The 15,837-nt window shown below is 40.5% G+C and overlaps 1 pseudogene; it reads right to left on the bottom strand.

Moving 5' to 3' along the window:
• Positions 1-342: 342 nt before the first annotated feature.
• Positions 343-1,633, bottom strand: LOC103081659 (PC-esterase domain-containing protein 1B pseudogene; annotated as a pseudogene).
• Positions 1,634-15,837: the final 14,204 nt, after the last annotated feature.

Here is a 15,837-nt window from a genome sequence, read left to right on the forward strand (position 1 = left end):
ATGTATGTAAAAACTAATGGTGATACTGAAGTTACTAGAAACGTTTAGGTAAGTGTTAAGGTTCAAAATTTTTCCCTTTTTCTTTTCAGGAAAAATGTCTAGGGAGAATACTGTTGGAAGACTTATATTTAGGCAAGGCTTAACCGTGTGTGTACTTTTTCATTTACAGCTCATTTCTGCACGAACATTAAGAGGAGAATGGTGTGAGAAGCGGGGTGAAGGCTCTGGCAAAGAAAGTGTGAGGTTGCTGACCGGTGAAAGTAAGAGGGTGAAAGAGTCCTCACCATCGCAGTGTTGCTGAAGGCCACGCTTGAGTGAGAGAAGTCGGGCAGTCTGTCCAGCCTATTGACTACGTTGGGAAGGAGCCCAGGTCCAGGTCTGGCTACTGGGGTCTTGCCTCCGTGTGTGTGCTTGGGTCCGTGTGCTTGGGTCCGTCTGTTGGTGCGCCTTCGCTGGCGTCTGCATGGCCTGCTGGGACACTGGGGAGGGGAGGGAGGCCACCTTCTGCTCCGATGTTGAGTAGAGGTTCTGCGAATCGGGCCCACACGTGTCTCCCGGCCAATCATCGAGTTTGCTTCGCCAGTGTGTATCTGACATGGCGCGCTGAAGAATCACTGGAGAATTGCCCGCGCTGTGAAGATGAGTGGTAGGGCACACAGGTGCCTTGGCGGTAGGGCTGGAACGGAGGTCACGCCTGGGGAAAGGGTTCCGAAGGTCGCTGCGGAGGCATGCGGACGTGGCTGGGAACCAGGACAAGGGCTGTTTGCCCGGGTCAACTCTGCTGTCCCGGGGCTGCCTACCGTCCACCAGGCCTGGAATTCCCCTGGTGGGACCATCCCTGATCCACCTGCCCACGGGGTAGCGGCAGGGGAGGTCCACGCCCCAGGCGTAGGCCAGATGCGCCAGCAGCAGCTGGGAGAGGTGGCAGTGTGCGCGCTCGTCCCAGTGCACGCCATCTCACTGCCGGTGCTGTCCTGCATGCCGGAAGTGGAAATGCAGGTCCAGCATGTCAAAGCCGTGCCTGCTGGCCTCCGCCGAGCTGTAGAAGTTGGCCTCTATCACTTCTTCCCACAGTCGCGCACCTCGGAATAGGTCCTCCGGCAGGAGGAAGCCCCGGAGACAACCTCTGCCACTGGCAGGGCCGTGTTCCACACCAGGAGGCAGGCCTCGGGCAGCACTTTGTCCAGGCGCCCGAACAGGCTCTCTAAGCCCTCCAGGTAACTCCTCGGGAAATCCTGGCCGTACCTGGAGAGGTTCCAGAGGCAGGAGTTCATGACCACCACGTGCGGAGCGTGCTCGCCCCGACGCAGGTGTTCCAGGGCGTCATTACGTACGCGTAGTACGCACGCGCGAGGAAGTAGAAAGGCACCAGGCGGTGGCCTGAGCAGAACCGGCGGACGTCGCGGTAGTGCGTGCAGCTGTGCAGGCGTTCCCACCTGCCGCCCTCCCGCGGCACATCGTGCTCCAAGCTCAGCTCGCCCTTGTACTTCAGCTGGATGGAAGAGAGCAGGCAGCCCTTCTGCAGCAGCAGCACCAGGTCCTTGTACACGGCCCTCTGCATGGTGTCCCCGACGACGACCACAAACTTGCTGCGCAGCAGCTGCCGGACTTCGCAAGCCCGCAGGTGGGCCATGGTGGGGGAGGGCAGGCGGGAGGCCTAGCTCCTGCCTTTCCTCGGGCAGGTCGGAGGAGAGCTCGGGGGAAGGGCAGAAGTGCACAGGAAAGTGAGGGCGGTGCGCAGTTGGGCGCGGGCATTACTGCCCGCGCGGGGGTCCCGGGCAGCGAGGAGAAAGGAGGCAGCGTGTTCGCGCCCTGAAGTCCGCCTCAGCCAAAACTGACTTTGGCCCGGGACGTGACCTCTGACCCGCGGAGGTGAGGCGCAGGACCCCCACGGGAACCTGCCCGGCTCAACTGCAGTGAGCGTTCTCTTTCAACGGATCCGTGCTTGCTTTCTAATATCTCGGGCTTGGACTGCTATTACGCTGCGCTTCTGGGCACATCCAGTTCACTGTCCCTTCTTTGTTTTACCAGTATCTCAATAATGGGGCGCATCTGGGATGCCTCTTTTTGCCCCTGGCTCTTGCTTCCTGTATGCGTTCCCACCTCTACTTGAGAATTTCTTTGTTGCTGTCTTGGTTCTCCTTTTGTACTGCCACCTCCTTTACTAGAGGCATTTGAGGAATGTCTCCGCCAGGGGAGAGACGCCATTCCCAGCGGGAGAATCTCGCTGGGGACTGATCTACAGCCAGGATTTACAAGCATTGATTGGCAGAGTACTCGGGTCTAGTGCAAATAGTAGAGGGTTCAACTCTAATTTTTTTCTTTTAATTAAACTACTTATTGTCACCTCATTGTGGATTCTCATGCACTTGTAAGAAATAATACAGAGAGATTTTCGTATACACTTTACCCACTTTCCCCCATGGGTAACTCCTCCTGCGCCATTCTGCTAATGCCTGGTAATTGCTAAACTGTCCGCTTTTGAGAATTCTATATAAATAGATTGTACAGAATATAGCTTTGGGGGATTAACTTTTTCCCTCTACATCATTCTCTGGTGTTCATCCAGTGTGTCCACTTTATAAACCCTATACTGTTTTCTTCATTAGAAAATTAGTTTTGCAGTGGTACAAATGTGTCAATACTCTGTTCCCTTTTTATTCACTGAGTACTATTCTATGGTATGGACATACTACAGTCACAGTCACTTTAACCATTCACCCGAAAGTATGTTGGGTTGTTTCCAGTTTTTGGCTATTACAAATCATGCTGCTGCGAACATTACTGTACAGGATTTTGTGAGAACCTAGATTTTCATTTCTCTGGGATGAGCCCTGAACTGTGATTGCTGGGTTGTGTGATGGGTGCAAATTTAGTGCTTTCAGAAATGCCCAGACTGCTTTCCAAAGTGGCTGTACCATTTCACATTCCCAGGAACAATGAATGAGCGGCCATTTTCCTTCTTTAGGATGTAGATATGAACATCCTGGGTATGACCTTTCTGGTTGCATGAATCCTGGTCTCTTCTGCACTTGGATATGGATATAAGCTTGAAGTTGTGTAATGCAGGCCTCCTTCATCTTTAAGCACAGATGTGAGCTTCTAGCCAGTGCAACCTGAGCCTCTTCATCCTTGATTAGGGATGTGAACTTCCTTTGGAATAAATCCTCTCCCTCTAGATCCTTGGCTGGGGATGCAAACTTCCCAGACCTATTTTTAACCTTTTTTTTTTTTTTTAAACAGGTTAATAAACAATCCCCTCTTAAAATATACCTACGATAGTCATATTTATCAGCCATGAAGACTTTCATGTGAAATAGCTTATTTTAGAGCCTCTATACCAGTGGGATCTTCAAAGTCTTTTACCTTCACTACAAACAAAAGTATAGTTTACATTGGTTTAGCAATTTACTTTTGAACCCCTAAAACCAATAGATTTTTTTCACTGCCGAGAAAGCAAATAGAAATTATTCAGTAGTGCATATAAAAATTAACTGAAATTTTATGTTATTTTATAAAAACAAAGTGGTTATTTCTATATTGCATTTTAAATATGATAACTACATAATGGAACTAAAGTCAATTTAGAATAACTTACATGATCACCTTCTGTTAATATTGCTATTACTTCATGGACATGCTACCCTTGCTTTGGGAGAGATTTTCCCGCTTTCAGCCTAAAATGGAGAAAAAAACTTTGAAACCAAGTTTTGGTGATATCTTAAAAAGTCCCTTATACTACATCTTAAAAACACATATGTATGGTTAAAGAAGTATTATATTTATTAGAATATCACTGTAGCTTTTATATGCCCAAATACTAATTACAGGAAACTAAATTTTTAATCTAATAAAATTAGAGGAAAGAGATCAGTTTCATTTTTTTCTTAAGGAGCTATTCTTTGTTGTTGTTGTAAATATAAAGAGCTTGTCTGTCTTCAGAGCACAAGTGAAATAAATACATCCATTTAGCCAGTTAAATTTTTAAGAAGAGTTTTCATCTACTTGTTTATTCACATTGATTTTTTTAAAAAATCAGCTAATTGACAGGTTTGCACTTCCTTTTGTGTTGTATAAACACAACCTTGAAAGACATTGCTTTGTGTTGTACTCCCCACCAGAAGTTAAGAAAAATTTCAATTTAGCACAACTGAATGTTAAAGCAGATAGAAAAGATGTGAACATGTACTTTCTTTAACTCATTTTCCAATATGACCATTTTTCAACTGTCATTTTTCCAATGCCTAAAATTCTTTATCAGTAATATAAAAATCTGAAACATGTTCAGGTTGAAGTATTATACCATCACATAGCTTATTTTATAATATTTTACTTTTTTAATGTTCTTTGAAATTACAGATATAATAGATGACCTTCAAAACTTTTAAATAGAGAAGTAAAATATATATTCAAAGTCTTTTCTTTACTCTTACTCATTCTCAAAGATTTGTTATGTGTTGATTCAGACCTCTTTTTATACCTTGACAAAAATATGTTTAGATATGTATATATCTATACGTTTTGTTATATAAAATTTGTCATTCTCCATATTATTCTGTAACTTACTTTTTCATGTAACTTTTTCATGTAACATTATATAATAAGCATCTTACCTTAGGCCAAGTTCTCTAGAAAACAGCTTAAAGAAAAAGCTGATGTGCCAGTTCATTAGCAAGTGTATTCCCAGAGGAGTGAGAATGAGTCAGGGAAGAAAGGAGAACAGACATGATGGGATGCATCACTGGACTGGCCACTGTGGCCACTGTGGGTGTCAGTTGCAACTGATAGTGTGATCTCACGGGATCATCTTTCCAAAGATTGTGTAAACTTCTCTGTTTCAGGACAGTTTTCCTCAGGATGAGGGGAGAAAAATGTATCTCCCGGTTCATATCTCCCGTAAGTCAAAAGTTCATTCACTGCCTAGGGCATTCATTCCCCGCCCCCGCCCCCATGACAATTCCAGATTGCCAGTGTGTGAGCACCAAATGGATCCCCTAGCCACTCATAATTCAGCAGCCAGTCCAGTAATGCATCAGAGCTCTTCTCCCCTCTACTTAGGGAATTTGGGGCCATAGTTTCTCTGCTATGGTTTTTCCAATGATCAGATCCTGTCTGCTATTTCTCTCCTAGTATTTTTTTTTAAACTGTCATCAGGATTTCTGTTTTGTATTCCAGTACTGCTAATTAAAAAAATTTTTTTTTAATTTCAGTGTTACCATGAGTAAGATGAAAGTAAATTGTTCTTGTTCTTGAGCTGAATTCCATCCACTTAACTTTTTGATTCTGGAAATAGGTATATTATCTTGTACAATTAACTTCACCTTGCTAAGATGTTTCTGTTAAGACGGTATTGGTGGCAGGAAAAGTTAAGGTAATTTTCACCTCATTACATTGTCTGACTCTATGCATCTATGATTAGAAAGTTAAACCAACAACTTGTTAGCATATTATATTAACAGAAAATTATTTCTTATCCCGGTGATCTTTTCAACCTTCTGATCCTCCAAATACCTTCCTGTCCTTCAGTTATATGAATACACTAGTTTAAAAAGAAAGAAAGAAAAAGAAAAAAAATAAAGATCATAGGCTGTTTTGTGTGTGGGTATGTGTGTGTGTGCATGTGCATGTGTGTGTGTCTATTTTGGGTCTGTAATCCAATTGTTTTGTCTTCCTCTTAGCTTTGAAGCTTGGGGTATGACACTGCTTTATTTTCTTACTTCCCTTTGTCCAATAGTAGATTTGATTAGATGTTGGCATCAAAGTATCATGGAATAAAAATTTCCAATTAAATATCAATAAATTTCATTTATTAACTAAATGAAAGGAATGACATAGATAAAGAGGAGATAAAACTTTCTTGAGTTGGGCAAGAGGCACAGATAAATAAATGTTTGTGCCCCCTCCTCAAAGAAATAAAAATCTGAGATTAGGAAGACAGGCCTGAGCCCAAGTATTACAAAGCATTGGTTGGTGGGGAAAAAGAATTGTACTGTATCCTAGATGTATGAAGATACCCACATCATGGTTCTAAATGAAATTATAAGTATTGGGCACATCCTGCTCTTAAATTACACTATGATAGGTTTACTACTAAATTCTTATGAGTTTAAAAATTAAAGTTATTCTGGGTTTAAGAGTTAAAGAGTAAACCAGAGGGACGGTAATTAGTATAAAGAAGAAAAATGATATGAGCCTGAGGAAGAACCAGGATTGAAGATTTAGAGAAATTTAGTATGATAAAAACATGAGCTTATTAGCCAGGGAGACCTATACTCCTTCTCTTAATCCATCACCGGAGCTTCCGACTCTGCTTTAGTTTTTTCACATTTACCAGTACTGCCTGACGTTTTATTAATGATTTGTTTATTATCTACCTATCCCATCGTAATTTAAGCTCCATGAGAAATGGCTTGTTTCTGTTTGTTGTTGTATCCTCAGTCCTTAAGACCATGTGGGAATGCGGCTGGTTCTCAATAAATACTTATTGAATGAAAGAAAGAATGAACTATGGAAGCTCAGTATTAGAAGCAATCATTAAAAGCTACTTTAAACACTATTGAATGCTGGAATTGCCTAAATAACACACCTGTTAAAGAATCATCTAGACTATGTCCTATGTTATTCATGTTTAGTTATTGGGAACCTTATGCTTTCCATGGCAGTCTGTTTTGTTCTCAGGAAATGGGACTGTTAAAAATGACTCTCTCTGATTTTTTAAAATGATACTGTTTTATTTCTTGATTTAGTAAAAGACAGTGATAATTATTTTTCCATATGGCAGTCTTTAATATATTTGGATATAGTTTGTATACCATTACTCTCCAGAGTGGTCTTTTATTATAGGCTACAAATCTCTTCAATTATTACTACTAAGGAATAATTTCTATTCTGTGTTAGTACTTGGCTTTCTTCAAATAGGCGTAATGACAAATAAGAAAGAGCATTCAGAAGTATGTAACTGTGGCCTAGCAAGAATTTCTTTATATGGTAATACAGTGGATCCCTCTGGGAAAATGCGCCCCCCCCCCTTTCCTTTCAAAAGGCAGTGAGTTTTTAATTCTAGGATCCTCTGTCCTTGTAGATTCTTAACCCTGCAAACTCAGGGGGAAGAACTAAGGCAAGAGCTGCCTCATCCACTCATATGTCTTTGATCTCATTTACATCCCCTGCTCTTCTTTTGTTTGCTGACTGAGCAGTAATCTCAACACTGTCACATTCATGTTGTCATTTGCATCAGTTATTAAAGCCAGACCAGCTTTTGTGGTTGGTCCTAGTTCATAAGTCTCTTCTCCTATCCTAGTTAGTCTTCTCAGAGTACATCATGAGTCATATATGACATTCACATAAACCCAGTTTTCCAGGTGTGGTTTGATCAACACAGTCCTAGGTTTGGATTATCACTTCCTTTGTTCAATTCATTCTGCCTAAAACCTAATCTGCTTTTCTCGAGGATCCACCACACTCATGACCCACGTTGACTTTACCTTCCCCTAAACTGCCTGAGTCATTTTCAGACATCATAAGTATTGTCTCCCTTTCCCAAACCTGTGCTACTGGCTTTTGAACCTGACAGCAAATCCCCAGATGTACTACTATTATATTTAGTCAGTTGTTCCAAATGGTCAAGATCTTTTTATCCCATTGCTACAGCCTGTCAAGATCTTTTTGGATTCTAATTCTTTCATCCTGGTTAGTCACTGTTCCACTCAGTAGTCTGTAAACCATGCTTTGATAATCATTCGTTCTGTGTCTGCAAGTCAGTAGCAAAAATGCTAAACTGGGTAGTACTAGTTTTCAGTAGACTTTGGATGTAATTATTTAACCTATTATAGATCCACATAATTATCTTTGCTTGTAGGCCATCTCTGTCCATTTTGTCCAAAAGGAGCTCCTGAGAAGTTGTGGGAAACACCTTCCTAAAGTCCTTCTAGAGTAGGGTTACCAGGTTTCATGGATTTCACAGCATTGTGACTTCATAAAGGTGTGCAAAATATTCTTCCTGCCTCTCCCAATTCACTCTCCACCCTGTTTTGTGCTTCTGGAACCTGTCCTCCATGCACTATATTAACTGGATTCCATTGTCTGAGATTGTAGAAGGGCAGGAGAAGAATGGGATTAAGGTATGAATTTCACCACGTCCCTCTCTTCATAGCCACAGGTCACCAGTGTAGTAATTAGTATAAGTGGCTTCGCTCTTCTTTTGTCTCTCCAGTGGACTCTTCTCCAGCTAAAGATACAGCTACCACTCTCTCCAGGTTCTAGTACATGTTTCCCTTCTTGACCCTGGAAATTTAAGGGTCAAAGATGGCTGCAGTGGGCTTGCAGCCTGTGTGGTCATACAGGACCTCATGCTTGGTAATGCTTTGCTGCTCCTGTCTTGAAATTCTTAGTGGATTTTGAATAAAGGGCTATGCATTTTCATTTTGCCCTTGACCCTGTAAATTATGTAGCCAGTCCTGTGTTGGGTGGTGCCAGTTCTCCACAGTTGCTTCACTATCCCTCTAAGTTTCCTTTAATCCTACCCCATGCTAGTATGAAGAGTCCCTGCTGTAAACTCATCTCAATTACCATCTGGTTGTGTGTGCCATTTGTTCCCTGCCAGGACCCTGATGTACAGAAAGAAGTGAGAGGAGTCTGATTTGTTTTGTGAGCCTTTGTTGGTTCCTAGTGATCATTGCTTCTTTAGGCTTCCGAACCTATTCATCTATATTAAAGATTCTGAAATCTTAGCTGAAATCAATGTAACTTTTATCTGTCTCTAATTTGTCAAACCTCCCTTCATCTCATTTTTCAAAATTGGATGGTATTTGCTTATCTCCAGTTTTATTACCCTTTATTGTTCTTGACAGTCCCTCAAAGGTCATTGGCAATGTTTGGTTTAATGATCTAATTTGCAAGTTCCTTGGAGACCTTTAGAGATAATTTGAGACCAGAAGCTTACCTATCCTTCCCTAGCTACACCTCCAGTTAATTCCCTTTTACCAGTATGTTTTCTCTTTTTTTCAGTCCAAAGAAAGGTTTGCTTTCTCTTTTGTTATTAGTCAATGTATTATTGGCCTCAAACAGAGAACATTCTCTTCTCTGTCTTCTACATACTATGATCAAGGCTTAAAAAGACTTGTGTGTGTGTGTGTGTGTGTGTGTGTGTGTGTGTGTGTGTGTTGGGGGTGTGTGTGTATGTGTGTGTGTAAATTTTGCAGTTTATTGGGTGCTTAGACTTCCCAAATCTATCAGTTGTCTGCCACCCTCTAATATGAATCCTTGGCTATGTTTCTTTCACCTCATCTTTTGAACATGTGTAGAGGACAAAGATATTAATACACAAATTCTGACACTTTGGTCAGCCCCCATTCCCCTGTAGCTCTAAGACGGAAGAATTTTTTATTATCCTTGCATCTTTAGGGCTGGGCTTTGGAAATTTCCATTTGGGTCCTAGAACAGAGAAAGATCAAATTTATTTTCAACAGAAAAAGTCCTAGAAAAAAAAAAATGGTCATAGGCATTTGAGTTTGGACTAAAACAAGTGAAAGAGTTTTAGGGAAGAAGTGTAAGAAACAATCCAGAAAGGTGGTAGGTGTTAGGGAAGCAACTGCCATCAAAATGGATGAGAGGTAAGAGAAGGTATATGTAATTTTCATACAGTGTCTTTTAAGAGAATTCCAAAATATCTGAATTACTTTTCAGTACTTTCTTGGAGGTTGCTGTATTGCATACATCACCATCTCAGGCCAGCCACAAAAGGGCCAGTGCTGTTTGGCTTTTATATGTGTCCCTTTAAAATCTGAGCTCAGAAACCAAATTGATTTGTATAGAATATCTGGAATTTTTCTTCCTCTGTAGCTTCATTTGCAATTGCACAGTTAGAATTACATTTATGTGAACTCCTGGAATCATCTCAGTATCTCCTGGAATCAACTCAGTATTTCCTGGCATAAAAAGCAAGCCTATTTTTTCCTTAGTTAATATTTAATTAATTAAAATATCTTTGAGATAATATTTTAAACATTTGCTTTATTCCCTCTACTGTTTCTCCAAAAGTCCATACTTAGTTTTTTGTATCAAATAGTGAAAATGCTCATGTCATTTCCAGTCATTTCCAGTCAAGGGAATGACTTTCACTATCAAATGAAGGAAAGTCATTTTACAGTGGCATTTACCAATCCCAGACTAAGTAGATGACCTGTTATTTGTAGTTGTTAGCCTGTTCTGTTGGCTAATAAAAAGTACCCAACCTCTGTTTGGCCATTCAAATTATCTGTGCATGAAAATAAAATGCTATTTTAACTGTTGTTTACTTTTAGTAAGCAGAGTTTCTTGCCTCAGAAGAGTAGCATCTAATAAGAGCATTATCACTATGTGACAATTCAATACTGACACTGTAGGGTAAACTGAAGACATAAAATACATGCACAACTCATTTTATTAGCTAAGCAACATATCTCCACTAGAAAGATTCCCCTTCTTTTGTATCTTCTACTTCACTTTCCTCCTCAAACTACTGGTGCTGTGAACCTTCATTCTAATCACTGACGCATTCTGGTTGTGCCTAACTCTTGAACCAAATTCCAGCCCAGTGTGCCTTTGTGCCAGTTGTTTAAGACGTTACTGTCTGTGTGCAGGGAAATGCCAGACTGGGATTATAGTTACTCTCTGTTTAGGTTTTATATTTACGACCTCTTTTTAAAATGAATATCCTGAATTCATTTTATTTTATATTCAGATGAAAAAATAAAAGTGTTTTTTGTGTACTTTTTCCTTGAAAATTACATGTCCGTTCATGTATTAAAGAATCTGAAAAACACCACTATTAAAACATTTGCTGAACTTTGTTTGACTCAGGAATTCCTAGACTTATGTTGAGAACCTTTTACACTGCACATTTATTGTCTAGATTCCATATTAACATGACTTTATTACATGGCTATCTTCATTACAAGGTTTTACTCTTCAGGAAAATTGTCCAGGATGTTACAGTTACAAATAAATTTGTTGTTCATTTTAGGAACTTACAGAAAATACATTTATCTAAATATTCCATTTATCCTGATTAGAATAAATATCCTTTCTGAAGATAATATGGTATCAAAGGAGAACGAAATCTTCAAGATTCTCTTTGAAACCATATCCATGCTCTGCTCACCAGTCCTATTATATCATGAACCTCTCGCAATCCTAATCAATCCCCAACTTTAACCAGACTCCCCAAATCTCATACATGTCTTCACTTTGTCCTCCATCATCTTGAACTGATCAAGATGTTACTAAGACTGTCAGAGTAACCATTTTCCTCACCACAGTAAGCAATAAACTCAGCTCTGCTTTGTGAACAGAATATTTTGTGGGACCAGCATTTGAAAATCTGATCACAGAGTACTCTTTTCATGTAAACTTTTTTATATCTAGAGGAACCATTGTTTCAAGGAATATGCTTAAAAGCATAAAGGCTCATAGGATAGTGTAGGACAATTCAGTGCCCAAGAAGGTCTGGATCCAAGCTGTTAAAAATCACTTTTCGGGCTTCCCTGGTGGCGCAGTGGTTGAGAGTCCGCCTGCCGATGCAGGGGATGCAGGTTCGTGCCCCGGTCCGGGATGATCCCACGCCGGGCCCGTGAGCCATGGCCGCTGAGCCTGCGCGCATCCGGAGCCTGTGCTCCGCAATGGGATAGGCCGCAACAGTGAGAGGCCCGTGTACCGCCAAAAAAAAAATCACCTTTTCTTCAAATTACATGATATTTCTTCAGGAAATTTTCCCTGTCAACATGTTTATATATACTAAGAGAGGCTAGCCCTTCCTTCATGTCTTTTCTGTATGGATAATTTAACACCAGGGTACAGTTCTTTTCAATCTTCACTGAGAGGAAATTCATTTTTTCTTCTGTGTGCTCCCATATGTAGGGTGGTTTTCAAAAACTATGTCCAGAATTTATTTGGAAGAGAAGAAGTGAGGTAAAGCTCTCTGAAAGGTCCTCCAATTGGAACTTTAAAATATCCATTAACAGGATAAAGAAGTTCTGATACATATATACAATGGACTGCTACTCAGCCATAAAAAAGAATGAAATAATGTCATTTGCAGCAACATGGATGGACCTAGAGATTATCATACTAAGTGAAGTAAGTCAGAAAGAGAAAGACAAATACTATATGATATCACTTATATGCAGAATCTAAAATATGACACAAATGAACTTCTCTACGAAACAGAAACAAACTCACAGACAGAGAACAGGTTGCTAAGGGGGGCCGGGGGAGGGTTGGAGTGAGAATGTGGGGTTAGCAGATGCAAGCTCTAAGAATGGATAAACAACAGGGTCCTACTGTATAGCACAGGGAACTATATTCGGTATCCTATGATAAACCATAATGGAAAAGAATACAAAAAAGAATATATATATATGTATGTGTGTGTATGTATAACTGAATCACTGTGCTTTACAGCAGAAATTAACACTGTAAATCAACTATACTTCAGTTTTTTTAAATATCCACTAACAAAAGTGTTATAATAAGCCTCATATTAGTGAGACAACTCTTGGTCCCATAGCTGGCTGGGACTTCCAGAAAAACTATACTGATTCTAGGCATCTCTCAGTTAATTTACCAGTGATCTGCTCTATAGGCTTTATATAGGGAGACAGATCTGGGAGAATACAGGTGATGCAGGACATTCCCTCTGTCTCGTATCTCCATTTCCCCAGCAGGGTTCCCTGTCATCTGCTGTTTGTCACCTACTCATGTCCTTTACTCTGCTGCCATCCCCTGCTCCTCCTCCACCAACCTCTGCATAAGATGAGATGGGCAGAAAACAGGAATTTGATTCACATTGTTGCATGATTTTACTATCTCATGATGAAAATTTAAAGAATTAAAACAAAAATCATACATCTATACCTACCTGGACCTCAGTTTTCTCATTTGGACAATGGAGGTGTTTACAACTGCGCTGTAGTATTTCAAAGGTTGTTGTGGTGATCAGGATATAAAAGTGCTAAGAGTAGGGCTTCCCTGGTGGCGCAGTGGTTGAGAGTCCGCCTACCGATGCAGGGGACACGGGTTCGTGCCCCGGTCCGGGAAGATCCCACATGCCGCGGAGCTGCTAGGCCCGTGAGCCATGGCCGCTGAGCTTGTGCGTCTGGAGCCTGTGCTCAGCAACGGGAGAGGCCATAGCAGTGAGAGGCCCACGTACCGCAAAAAAAAAAAAAAAAAAGTGCTAAGAGTATAAAGCTTTATGTAACTGTAAACATAAACCACTATTGATATGTAAACGTGATAGGTATAGGTGCTACTTCACGTTCAGGTAGAAGTAAGAGGAAAGATGGTTTTGCTATTCTGGCCACTCTAAATATTTTCACTAAATTAATATGGCTTTCAGCAAAACCTTAGTTTAAGATAACTACTGTCATTTATGTCTACCAGCTCAGCTTTAGTTTTGAATTTAATTCATTCAGACTCGAAAACTACAGCAGTGATCAAAGGCATAATTATAACATATTTATAGCCCATTATTATTGTAACATTCTGAAGCAAAGGGCAAAAATTCTACCCAGTGAACTTGTTCTTCCTGTTACTGACACGGATTGAGACATTTAAATGCTAAGACATGGATCCCTGAGGCAGAACATAAAATATTTATAATGAAGGGAGTATGGACCAATAAATTTCAGTTATGAATGTTTTTAGCCAGAAGAAATAATAAATAACCTTCCACAGGCTATATTTCAGTTTACATTTATTGCACCTCATCACATCAGATTTTCAGGAAACAATAATGATTGTATAATAGGGCACTAAATTACTCTCATGTTTAATGAACGATTAAACTGTTAAGCTTTGATTAAGATATAAGAGCCTCCCTAATTTGACTGTGAAATGTGGTTTGCTTGGAAAGGTATAGTTTGTAATGGGACCAATAAAGAGATTGTAATTTATATGATTTCTGTTGAAAAAAGAATGATTTCAGATACAGGTAAAGTTTGAAAAAGGAGTATCAAACTCTTTGGTTTGGGAAAGGAGGAAAGGAGTAGCATTGAAATATTAGGGAGATGAATTATGAACTTAGAACGCCTTACCTCTAGTCCATTTAAACAGTTTTAAAAATTGGTAGGGAAAATGGCTTAAATTTTATCTGATTATGCATAGACTTTGCTAGGAGATATTACGGTACCTAGGAAATAATGCAGGATTGGGCATCAAAAAAGATTTAAATCAAAGTCCTGTCTTTGTAGTTTATTAGCTGTGTGACCCTGGGCAAGTAATTTATCTTCTCTGACTCTCCTGTTTCTTCATTTATGAAGTAATAATATATATCTGCATGGTTGTTGTAAGGTTGAAGTGAGATAACTTACCTGTCTTAGCCTGGATTCTCCAGGAAGCAGAACCTGAGTGCAGGTTGTTTGTTAGCATTTGTGATTCTGGGGGCTGGAAATAGTGAGGGACAGGGAAACCAGCCAAAGAAGGAAAGAGAGTCAACACCAAGATGAGTCGCTAGTGGACCATTGCTGTAAGTGCTGCTTGCTTGATCACCAAGTACTGTCTAAGAGCCTTCACATGAAATGTGAATCAGGACTGCCTGTCTAGAGGAAGAATGAAAGAAAAATTTATTCATCAGTTTCCTTCCCCCATTGGTCACCCATGGGGTGTTTATAGGCTGGATAGTGTTCCCCCAAAATTCATATGTTGAACCCCTAACTCTCAGCACCTCTGAATGTGACCGTATTTGGAGATAGGTGATTAAGTTACAAGTTACAATGAGGCCGTTATGGTGGGCCCTAATCCAATCTGACTGGTGTCCTTATAAGAAGAGGCAATTTGGACAGACAGAGAGAAACATCAGGGATGAGTATGCACAGAGGGAAGACCATGTGAGGACATAGCAAGAAGGCAACCAAGGAGAAAGATTTTGGGAGAAATCAAATCTGTCAAGAAATCAAACCTCAATCTTGGACTTCTAGCCTCCAGAATTGTAAGAAAATAAAGTTTTGTTGTTTAAGCCACCCAGTCTATGGCATTTTGTTATGGCAGCCCCAGGAAGCTAATACAGGTGTTAACTCCCTCACACTCTAGGTTGTACATGTGTGAGTGGAGTGTAGGTTCCCTACCTGCCTCCAGCTTGAGGTGTTGACAGAAAAGCCCTGAGTGGGAAGTTAGAGATGGGGTCCTAGGGTAAAGTCTGTCTAGCTGCACTTGTGAGAGGCTGACCAGAGCCCTCACTGGCCAGGTGGTCACTTTGGTGTCTGGAATTAGATAGGTGAGACACAGAGTACCCAAGGAGGTGCGCAGGAGGTATTAACACAATATGCAGAAACATGTTAAAGCTACAAGGTTTTTATGATAATAATCAAGGATAAAACTCCTTATTGCTACTTCATGGATTTATGTAGGATTCATTACGAATATATATAACTTATGAACTCATAATTACATGAATAAATTTTGTTTTAAAGCATGTTTATGCAGAGCTCTTCTAAGACCAAAGGGAAATAGCCACGTTTCCTTCAGAAAGCAAGCAAAATTTAGAGTCTTTATAAGAGTAAGCAAGCTATACACTTGAAAAGACAAAGCCTTAAATAAAATGTCATTGCTTTCATTGTTTTTATATGTATGCATGAAATCCATAACACCAAAATGTAGCCTTCAAATTCCATGCACCATGGTCTATTGCAAAGAATCCTGAATTGGACACAGTAGAGAGATGAGTGATTTTCTTGGTCATATGAGGCATGTATATGTTTATAAGTTTGGTTACATGAGACCACGAAAGCTTTCTGTTATATTTGTGGAGATGTCGGGAAATAGCTCCATATTTCAGGGGTAGTTAAAGGGTTTGCGGATTGGTGA

This window comes from Lipotes vexillifer, unplaced genomic scaffold, assembly GCF_000442215.2.
Source record: "Lipotes vexillifer unplaced genomic scaffold, Lipotes_vexillifer_v1.1 scaffold138, whole genome shotgun sequence".
NCBI classification, from domain to species: Eukaryota; Metazoa; Chordata; class Mammalia; order Artiodactyla; family Lipotidae; genus Lipotes; species Lipotes vexillifer.